Source organism: Pinus tabuliformis, chromosome 3_1 (assembly GCF_031772625.1).
Source record: "Pinus tabuliformis cultivar Carrire ecotype Pingquan chromosome 3_1, CPIR1, whole genome shotgun sequence".
NCBI classification, from domain to species: Eukaryota; Viridiplantae; Streptophyta; class Pinopsida; order Pinales; family Pinaceae; genus Pinus; species Pinus tabuliformis.
The window spans coordinates 735,232,938-735,242,266 of NC_142301.1; the positions used below are offsets into that span (position 1 = coordinate 735,232,938).

At 34.3% G+C, this 9,329-nt stretch overlaps 1 non-coding gene across 1 annotated transcript; it reads left to right on the forward strand.

The window, feature by feature from the left end:
• The first annotated feature begins 244 nt into the window (after positions 1–244).
• On the forward strand, positions 245–318 carry TRNAR-UCG (transfer RNA arginine (anticodon UCG)). The gene has a single exon. It is a non-coding gene; the product is annotated as a tRNA-Arg (tRNA).
• Positions 319–9,329: the final 9,011 nt, after the last annotated feature.

The following is a 9,329-nucleotide window of genomic DNA, read 5'->3' on the forward strand; positions in this document are numbered from 1 at the left end:
TAAACTCATTTTTTTTATCAATCTTTTTTCCAATTGGGTTAAACATAAATTAAAACCAATTCCAATACTAAATAAAATAAAAACCTACCAATAGGTTTTTGATAAATTATTTATTATATCAGTGCTGTAGGGTTTTAAAATTTTATGGTGATTGTGTTACATTTTCTGCACCTACATGTTGCAGTGTTACGAGGATTCCTCGGGTTATTTATTAATATAAATTGGTCACCCTAACTATCGATTTGACCGCATAGCGCAGTGGATTAGCGCGTTTGACTTCGGATCAAAAGGTCGTGGGTTCGACTCCCACTGTGGTCGTATTTTCGCAGTTTTAAATAGGGAAGTTGAAATGCAGATGACGAACTCAGGAATCTTGCATTTTTCTTTCCAAGCTTGAAACACAGATGAAACGCAGAGCATAAATTCAGAAGTCTGGCATTTTTCTTTCCAAGCTTGAAACACAGATGAAACGCAGAGCATGAACTCAGAACTTGAAATGCAGATCACGAACTCAGAAATCTTGCATTTTTCTTTCCAAGCCTGAAACACAGATGAAACGCAGAGCATGAACTCAAAAATCGGAATTGAAGCTAGCAATCTCTCATTTTTCTTTCCAAACCTGAAATACAGAGCATGAACTCAGAAATGACTTAAAAAAAGAGTTATGTAAACATTTTCCAAACTTGAAACACAGAGCATGAACTCAGAAATGGGGAATTGAAGCTAACAATCTCTCAATTTTTTCCTTTCCAAACATACACCTAGCATGACTCAGAAATGAGGAATTGATACTAAAAATCTGTCATTTTTCATGATAATATTTAAAAATAACTTCAAAAGTAAACTGAAATTTTTGTAAACAGACAAATGAGACATGTGCAGTGATGCGGTGGACTCTTGACCCAAGCATTTCACTTTCCAATATAAGCGTAAGATAGTTTTCAAAAAATAACTTCAAAATAAATAGAAATTTATGCAAACATACGAGATATATACAGCTAAGCAAATTAATAAAGTTCTGTGGGTGCTTTTCTTTGTAATAGAGCATTTTCCTTTCCATTTATAAGAGTAAGGTATTTTTCAGAAATTTCAATATCAGCTCACATTCTATTATTTTAAGGTAACACAACTAAAACTCATTAGTAAAAATAACAATCATTCCTCTCTTAATCACATGAAATAAAATAAATTCAATTGCAAATTATGTAGTTGCTGGAAGGTATATTTTCAACGCTCAAGTAATGTTCATCACTCTTAAGTTTGTTCATCTGTTGTCATTAATTTAAGGTAGATCAATTTGAAGATTCTGCTATATTTATAGGAAAATTTAGGTAGATCAAAAAGTTTTGCTGACCAAATAAGCAAAGCCTAACCTCACGGCCAATCTACACACCAAATTAGTGTATGAGACCCCTTGTTTGTGGGACACAAGACCTACCTCTGCGCAGTGATTTCGCTGCTAAGTCTACGAAGGCATACATACTCTACCCCCTCCGGTTTTGAACCTGTAACCTCTTAAGGGGACACATGCTCTTAACCAATAGGTTCACTCAAGTTGTATTTTAAGATTAATTTGCATAGCTACATATATCTCATATGTTTACATAAATTTCTATTTATTTTGAAGTATATATAAGTAATACTAACGAGTGATATAGCTTGAGAATAGTTTTGCAAACATTCTTTCAAATGATGCTTCATACATATCTAACTATAATCCAATCTTATATTTTTTTATTTATGAAAAATTGGACCCTTAAGTTGACTTTTAAGTTCTTTATCCTTAGTTTATTAAGTCCTTGGAAATCTAGTTACCTAAAATCTATACATAGCTTTCATTTACTTTGTTCTTTCTATGAGACTATAAGAGCATAGTAACCAAATTTGGGATGTCTTAGCTTCTTCTAGTTTTTGTTGTCTTTTCATTACAAATTTTCACCCTTCATAATTATAGTCCTATGAGGAGTTTTTGCATTCAATACTAACTTTGAACTAATTGGAGCCTAGGTTTGACCTTCTAAGTAAAAAAATTAACTTGGCCAAAGTTGAGGTAAATTTGTTTTATCTCACTTTGGAATTGTGGCAATTGGAGGTCTACGAAGCAACTGCCAACAAGATGGGAAGATTAATTGAAATAGATGAGACACCAAAAATAATGGAAAGTACTTCAATGGATGATCTGTGTGTGGAATTACATCGTGGGGATGGCCTTTTGAACAAGATTGATATAGAAGTAGATAGATTGGAGTTTCAAAATTCCCTAAACTATGTTAATATTCCCTTTACATGTGGGTGCTATAAAATCATCTAGTTTTTTGAAGAATTATTATTATTATTTTTTCTTAGAAGACTAGAATATGACATTTTGGATGATGTGCATCTATCACTTAGTCCATTAAGATATGGAAGACATATTCTCAAGAAATTTGGTATTAATGATTGACATACTAAATACCTAGTAGTGTTTTGACAGGGAGAGGAATATGACCCATATTTCAATGTAGTAGAGAGATAAATAATGAAATAGAAGATGGGATACTTTTGAATGAAATCTAAAATGCAACAGAGAAACTTATCCACAACTAACTAAATAAATTAGTGGGATACGAGATGAATTTGATATCAAATTGAGTAATAAACAAAAAGGAAATGAGGTGATAGATGAGGTATGATTCTATCCCTATGCTTATCATGATCTAAGACATCAACAAGAGGAGAAACAAATAGTAGAAATATAGAGGAGTGAGATTTAATATAATTACCCCTAATGCTCATGAAGATTCACAAAATATACATTCAAGAAAATCTTTATACTTCATTAATAGAAAGTCGTCAAGGTAGGAAACACCATAGAGTAATCATTTCATGAAATGATAAAATCCTATTCATTCATCTCTTCAAAGGGGCGATATCCTAATGAGCTAGGCTCTAATACAACGATAATATAATATCTCCTCAAATAAGGAGGTATCCATCATTATTTATCGCTACCTGAGAACCTATAACTATAACCAAATGTCAAATACATAGTGGGATGTCTTTAATGAGGTCACATTACAGGTATTCAATGCTAAATACTTTGTGCGATTTGTTTACTTCTAAACCTAGTCCACCTTCCATTAAATAACTACCATACATATCCTATTATTAACTTTGATAGGCCCATATTACCCTATTACACCCCTAGGGAGGATCCCACCATTTAAATCAAGAGGACCAAATAAAATGGTACTCACCTATGTATTACGTAATGCAAGGTGTAAAAAAGGCGATTTCTATTGAAAAGAAACATAAGGTGCATCTCACATCCCACCTAACTTTAGAAAGAAACATATTAGATAATCCCCATCGAAGGAGTTCAAAGAGAGCATCATGTCTTTATGAAATGACTATGACAGTGAACCTCAATCACAACACAAACCTAGTAAAATATATCATTTCATATTTGACAACAGAATAATAAAACTATGAAATGGGAGAGTGGTGTTCTTCATTAGAAAAGTATAGGATTCAAAGCATAGATAATAGAATATACTAATATTTACAGTAGATGTAGCAAATTATAACAATAATATAAAATTGAATAAGAACTAGAATACGTGACAAGTAACAATACCTTTATTGATGAAAGAAATGTTCACTTACCTCTTCTAGGGGGGAAACCTCTATAAGACATCTGATTACCTTGCTATTGCTTCATTATATAGTTACAATCTAGCCTCCTAGAAACTTTCTAGGGAATGAAATTTCTAGTAGTGAGAACCTTCGAGTAAGGATTCCTACAATTATTGCTTTCACATTATATCTATTACATAGGCCTTATTTAATAGAGCAACTTATCTGGCTACTTAAGAGGGTTAGTGTAAGAACCTAAGTTCACTTAAATTAATGTGTAGAAGATGGTATTTTTGTTGAAGAGCAACATAAGTTATATCAAATCCTCTCTAAAACTAGCAATTAAAACTCAGGGAATTATAATCAGTAAATTTCAAACAAGGTTGCATGTCTGTAGACAAGGAATATGAAGGGGGAGCTCAATCAAAACTCAACACTAGCAAAAGGTATCAACTCATATCCAATAATAAAATAATAAGAAATTGTGATATGATAGGGGGAAGAGGGGATTTGGAACTTGAAAATGGAACAAACCTACCAAAAAATAGCTAGGGAAGGAATTATTTGATGTAAATAACAAAGGGAAATGTCGAAGTAGAAGTTCATAGGGGAGATATCTTAATTAATGATATAGAATGGATAAGAATATAATTTTTCATCTATATTGGTAGTTTTTGGGTAGAAAAATTAGAGGAATTGGCTTGTAGTGCCCATTTCAATTACAAGTCCCAGTTTGAAAAAGTTTGATTTAGAACCCTCTTCAGCCATTTTGAGGCATAAAATGACATTTAGTTTGGTCAAATATTTATCAATAAAACTCAAATCCCCTCAATGTTATTCTACACAGTGAGACTTTTCTAAGTGTATGAAAATTGCCTTAATCGAAGCTCATATTTGAAAGTTATGTCTCACACAAGTTGAACTATCTTGTTGACCATCATGATATTGAGTGGATGCCACATCAACTTCCTTTACTCACACATGTGGGGATATCCATGTGTGTACTTTTAAGAAAAGTTTAGAAGGTTTGGAGCCTATCTCTAATTAAGGGTTAAGGATGCAAAAACCATAACTTTGGGTGGCTATTCTAACTATATTAAATACTGGGCTTCTAGGAGGAGAAGGAATTTCCATTATTTATCATTTCACTTATTCCATACTTGGGCATAGAGTCTACGAATGTGTTGAACATAACATCTAGGAGTGAGATTTAAGAGCATAATAGAGGGGGATGAAGATTTTATAGCAGCCATTCAGGCCACAATGTTAAAGAAAACTCCATAGTGAGTACTCCCCTGCCAGGTGTCGGGATACAACATGAAGGTCCAAAACTGACAACCAGAAACTGGGATTCATCCATTCCCACTGGACGCAAGTAACTTAATGGCCAAATATTAGGGAATCTTTCCCTATAGGTTGAGGTGTGGGAGCACTTAGACCTGAGGTGATCTTGGTCAAGCTACTGGAAGCATCACTAGCTCTTTTGGGACATAGCCCTAATATGTTTGACCACTATAACCCTCTCCATACATTGGTTGGTTTTTTGGTTGTTGAAAGCATCACCAATGATAGTTATGATGTGGCCCCAATACCCTATTCTAAAATCCTCACAAGGCCCAGTTACTACTTGAGCATAAGGACATTAGGTAATTTTCATAATTTTTTTCCTATGCAAAACCCCAAATAAACTTTTTTGTTGATTTTTTCACACATTCGAATTAAAGGGAAAATTAACCATGTATATTTCGCTTTGTCTTATGTATGTGATTCATTTAGTTTTCTTGAAGAAAATGTATGTGTTCAAGTGTGCTTACAAATGCAACAATCTTACATGTTGTTTATTTATTTCCTTTCTTTCCAACTGATTTATTTCTCAGAATAGAATGATTGTCATTAGTTACATGTTTCATAGGGATTATGTTATGTAACCAACTCACAAAACGATAAATCAACGGCTTAAAAATTATCCTCTTTGAGGGGGAAACCTCCTTTGCATTACATAAATGAACAATTCTTGGATGATACAAATAATAAGACCTCCTTGGTATATATAGGAGTCTGAAGGGTCACAATATAATTAGAGCCTACATAACAATAATAATGTAAGGGCACAACAATAACAATAGTGGGATTCTATGGGGGATACAATAACAATAACAATAAGGGGAATACACTAGTATTATAGGGACATAACACTCCCCTCTCCTTCAAAAAAGTGTTGTCCTCAATGCTTGAGTAGTTTCGAATGCTTATGTATAAAATTCTCATCCTGCCATGTGGAATTTTCAATAGGTAAGTTATTCCACTTAATGAGATAATCTAAATTTAATCGATTTCGTGGCTGTCAGGTTCTTATTTCCATGACTGCTTCAGGCTCAAATATTATTTTTCCTTCTTCATTAAGTTTTGGAAACACTGTTTGAACTGGGAGCTTGTCACCGATAACCTTCTTTAAGCATGAAATATGGAAAACTGGGTGTACTCAAGAAGATGCAGGCAACTCCAATTTGTATGCCATAGTACTAATATTTTGCAACACCTTGTAAGGACCATAGTACTTGGGTGATAATTTATTATTCTTCTTAACTTACTTGAGGGAATTTTTTTTGTATGGTTGTAGATGTAAAAATACCCAGTCGTCTACATCAAAAATTCTTTCACTGCGATGTTGATATGCCTGTTGTTTCATTCGATTCAACGCCAGAGTGAGATTATCATTTAAGACTTGGAGAACTTGTTATTGATGCTTGATGTGATATTCCATTGTTTGAACCTTAGAATTTTCTCTTAAATATAATGTGATGGAAGGTGGATGATATTTATAAAGTGCCATAAATGGGGTCATTTTTGTTGCAGTATGGAAGGAAGTGTTATACCACCATTAAGCTACATGTAACCACTTGACCCATTGTGTTTTCTTATTAGATACAAAGCAATGAAGATATACTTCCAAAAATTTGTTCACTATCTTAGTTTTCCCATCAGATCGAGGATTATAAGATTAGCTATGAGCCAATTGAGTACCAAGACAAGAAAATAATTCTGTCCAAAAATTTCCAGTGAAAATGTGATCTCTGTAACTTAAAATAATCTTTGGGTTTCCATGTATCTTTTGAATTGTTTCCATAAATACAATAGAAACTATATTGTCTTTAAAAGGATGAGATAATGCACAAAAGTGTGCATACTTGGTAAGTCTATCAACTACCACCATGATGACACTCTTTCCTTCAGACCTGGGTAAATCTGTGATAAAATCCATTGAGGCCTCCTCCCAACGCTAACTTGGAATGGCTAAAGGTTGTAATAGACCTGGGGTCTTAGTTGTCTCAACTTTATTTTGTTGGCAAACCAAACATTGTGCCACAAACTTCTGAATATCAGAATTAAGGTCATCCCAAAAAATTCCTTCTTGACCCTGTGTTAAGTATTTAAAAATCTCGAGTACCTTGCTAAGGGGGAGGTGTGAAATTCCAGAATAATATTTTGCTTGAGTTGGTAATTCTTACAATGATATAAGCGATCATTGTACCATAACGAATAATTTTCCCAGCTAAATGTATCATATGTACTAAGATCTTGCTGCAACTTTTGAATGAGTGTCCACACCTCTTCGTCATTCTTCCATTCATCCCTTGCTTCAGTTATCTAATCGGGTTGGATAATATAAATGACACAAAGCAATGCTTCCACATCCTCATCCTTTCTTGAGAGTGCATCTACAACAACATTTTGATTCCCTTTTTTGTAGATGATTTCAAAGTCATAACCCAACATCTTTGTGACCCATTTTTGCTGCTCTTCTAAAGATAATCTTTGTTCCAAAAATTATTTAAGACTATCATGATCTATTTTTACCTTGAAGTGTCTTCCCATTAGGTAAGGTCTCCATTGCTTTAGTGCATGTAGTATTGCCAACATTTCCTTCTCATAAATAGGTTTGTGTAAATATTTTCCTTTGATTGGACGACTTTCAAAAGCAATGGGTCTTCCTTCATGCATTAAAACAACATCAACTCCATTTCCCGAGGCATCATATCCCACAATAAAGGTTTTTTTGAAGTTTGGCGTAGCTAAGATTGGTGCTTGGCACATTACCTCTTTAAGATGTTCAAAGGCCTTAGTTGCTTCTGGAGTCCAAGAAAATGCATCTTTCTTTAGTAATGTTGTTAGAGGTGCTACTATTCTCCCATAATTCTCAACAAACTTGTGATAATACCATGTCAACATGAGAAATCCCCAAAGATGCTTTATGGTTGTGGGGATTTTCCATTCCTTAATGGCTTTTATTTTGTTAGGCTCTACCTTAACACCCTCATGAGATACAATATGACCCAAATATTCCATCTCATGTACTCCAAAGAAACATTTGGAGGTTTTGGCATATAATTACTTCTACTCCAATAGTTTGAGCACCCTGTCAACATGTTGAACATGATCCTTCCAAGACTTGTTGTAGATTCGTATATCATCAAAAAATACTTACACTAATTTTCTAATGAAGGGTTTGAAAATGGAATTCATCAAAACCTTAAAATGTGGAAGGTGCATTAGAAACGCCAAAAGGCATGACCAAAAAATCATAATGACCCTTATGAGTTCTGAACGTTATTTTCGGAATGTCTTCAGTCTTCATTATAATTTGATGATATGTTGAACGAAGATCCATCTTGGTGAAGTAAATTTCTCCATGTAATTCATCCAAAAATTCATCAATGACGAGAATGGGAAATTTATCTTTAATAGTGAAGTTGTTAAGCTCCCTATAATTAAAAAACATACGCCTTGATCCATCCTTCTTGTGCACAAATACTACTAGAGCAGAGAAAGAACTTTGACTAGGTTGAATTATACTAGCCTCTAGCATTTCTGCAACCATACGTTCATTTTCACCCTTTTGGGCATAGGGATATTTGTAAGGTCTAATGTTTGGAGGAACAATTCCTAGAATCAAATGAATAGCATGATCATGATCATGAATAGATGGGAAGCCTTTGAGAGTCTCAAATAATTTGGAATGATTGTCCAAGACTTTTTGGAGATATGTAGAAATATATGATTTTGATGTTTGAACCTTTGGTGAGCATAATTGTGCAATTATGTCTCATCGTTATTTCTTCAGAAGCTTTTTCATGCCATTAGAGATGATTACCTTTCCTGGTTAACCTGCGATACCCCTTAATTCAACTTCCTTTCCGTCCCAAAAAAAAATTCAAGAAAAGTTCTTGAAAATTAAAAGCTATTGTCCCCAAAGATTGTAACCATTAGGTTCCTAGTACAACATCAACACCACCCATTGGAATGTAAAGTATTGGACTATTCAATACATATTCCCCCATGGTTAGCTTGATATTATGGCACTTTCTAGATGATCCAGGTGGCTCCAGACACATGCAGAAGTCCAAGAGGGCTCATAAATGCTCAAAATTCAAAGTGGTCAAATTTCAACAAACTCGACATCGGATCGAAGTGCTCGTCGCCTTGATTCCAATGATGTGAACAACGGTCGAATCTGAGCACATATGGAGGATATACTTCCAGTCAAATTTCAAGGTTGACTTGGCCAAGTGGCAGGGTTAATGGACCTACAAATTGCACCGGCAGCGGTCAACAAAATTCGGCCATCAAAATGAGCAAAATTGTGGCCTACTTAATTTTCCAGCAAGTGGGAGTCAAACCCACCGCCGATAGGTCCGCAGGCCCCACCCACGTGG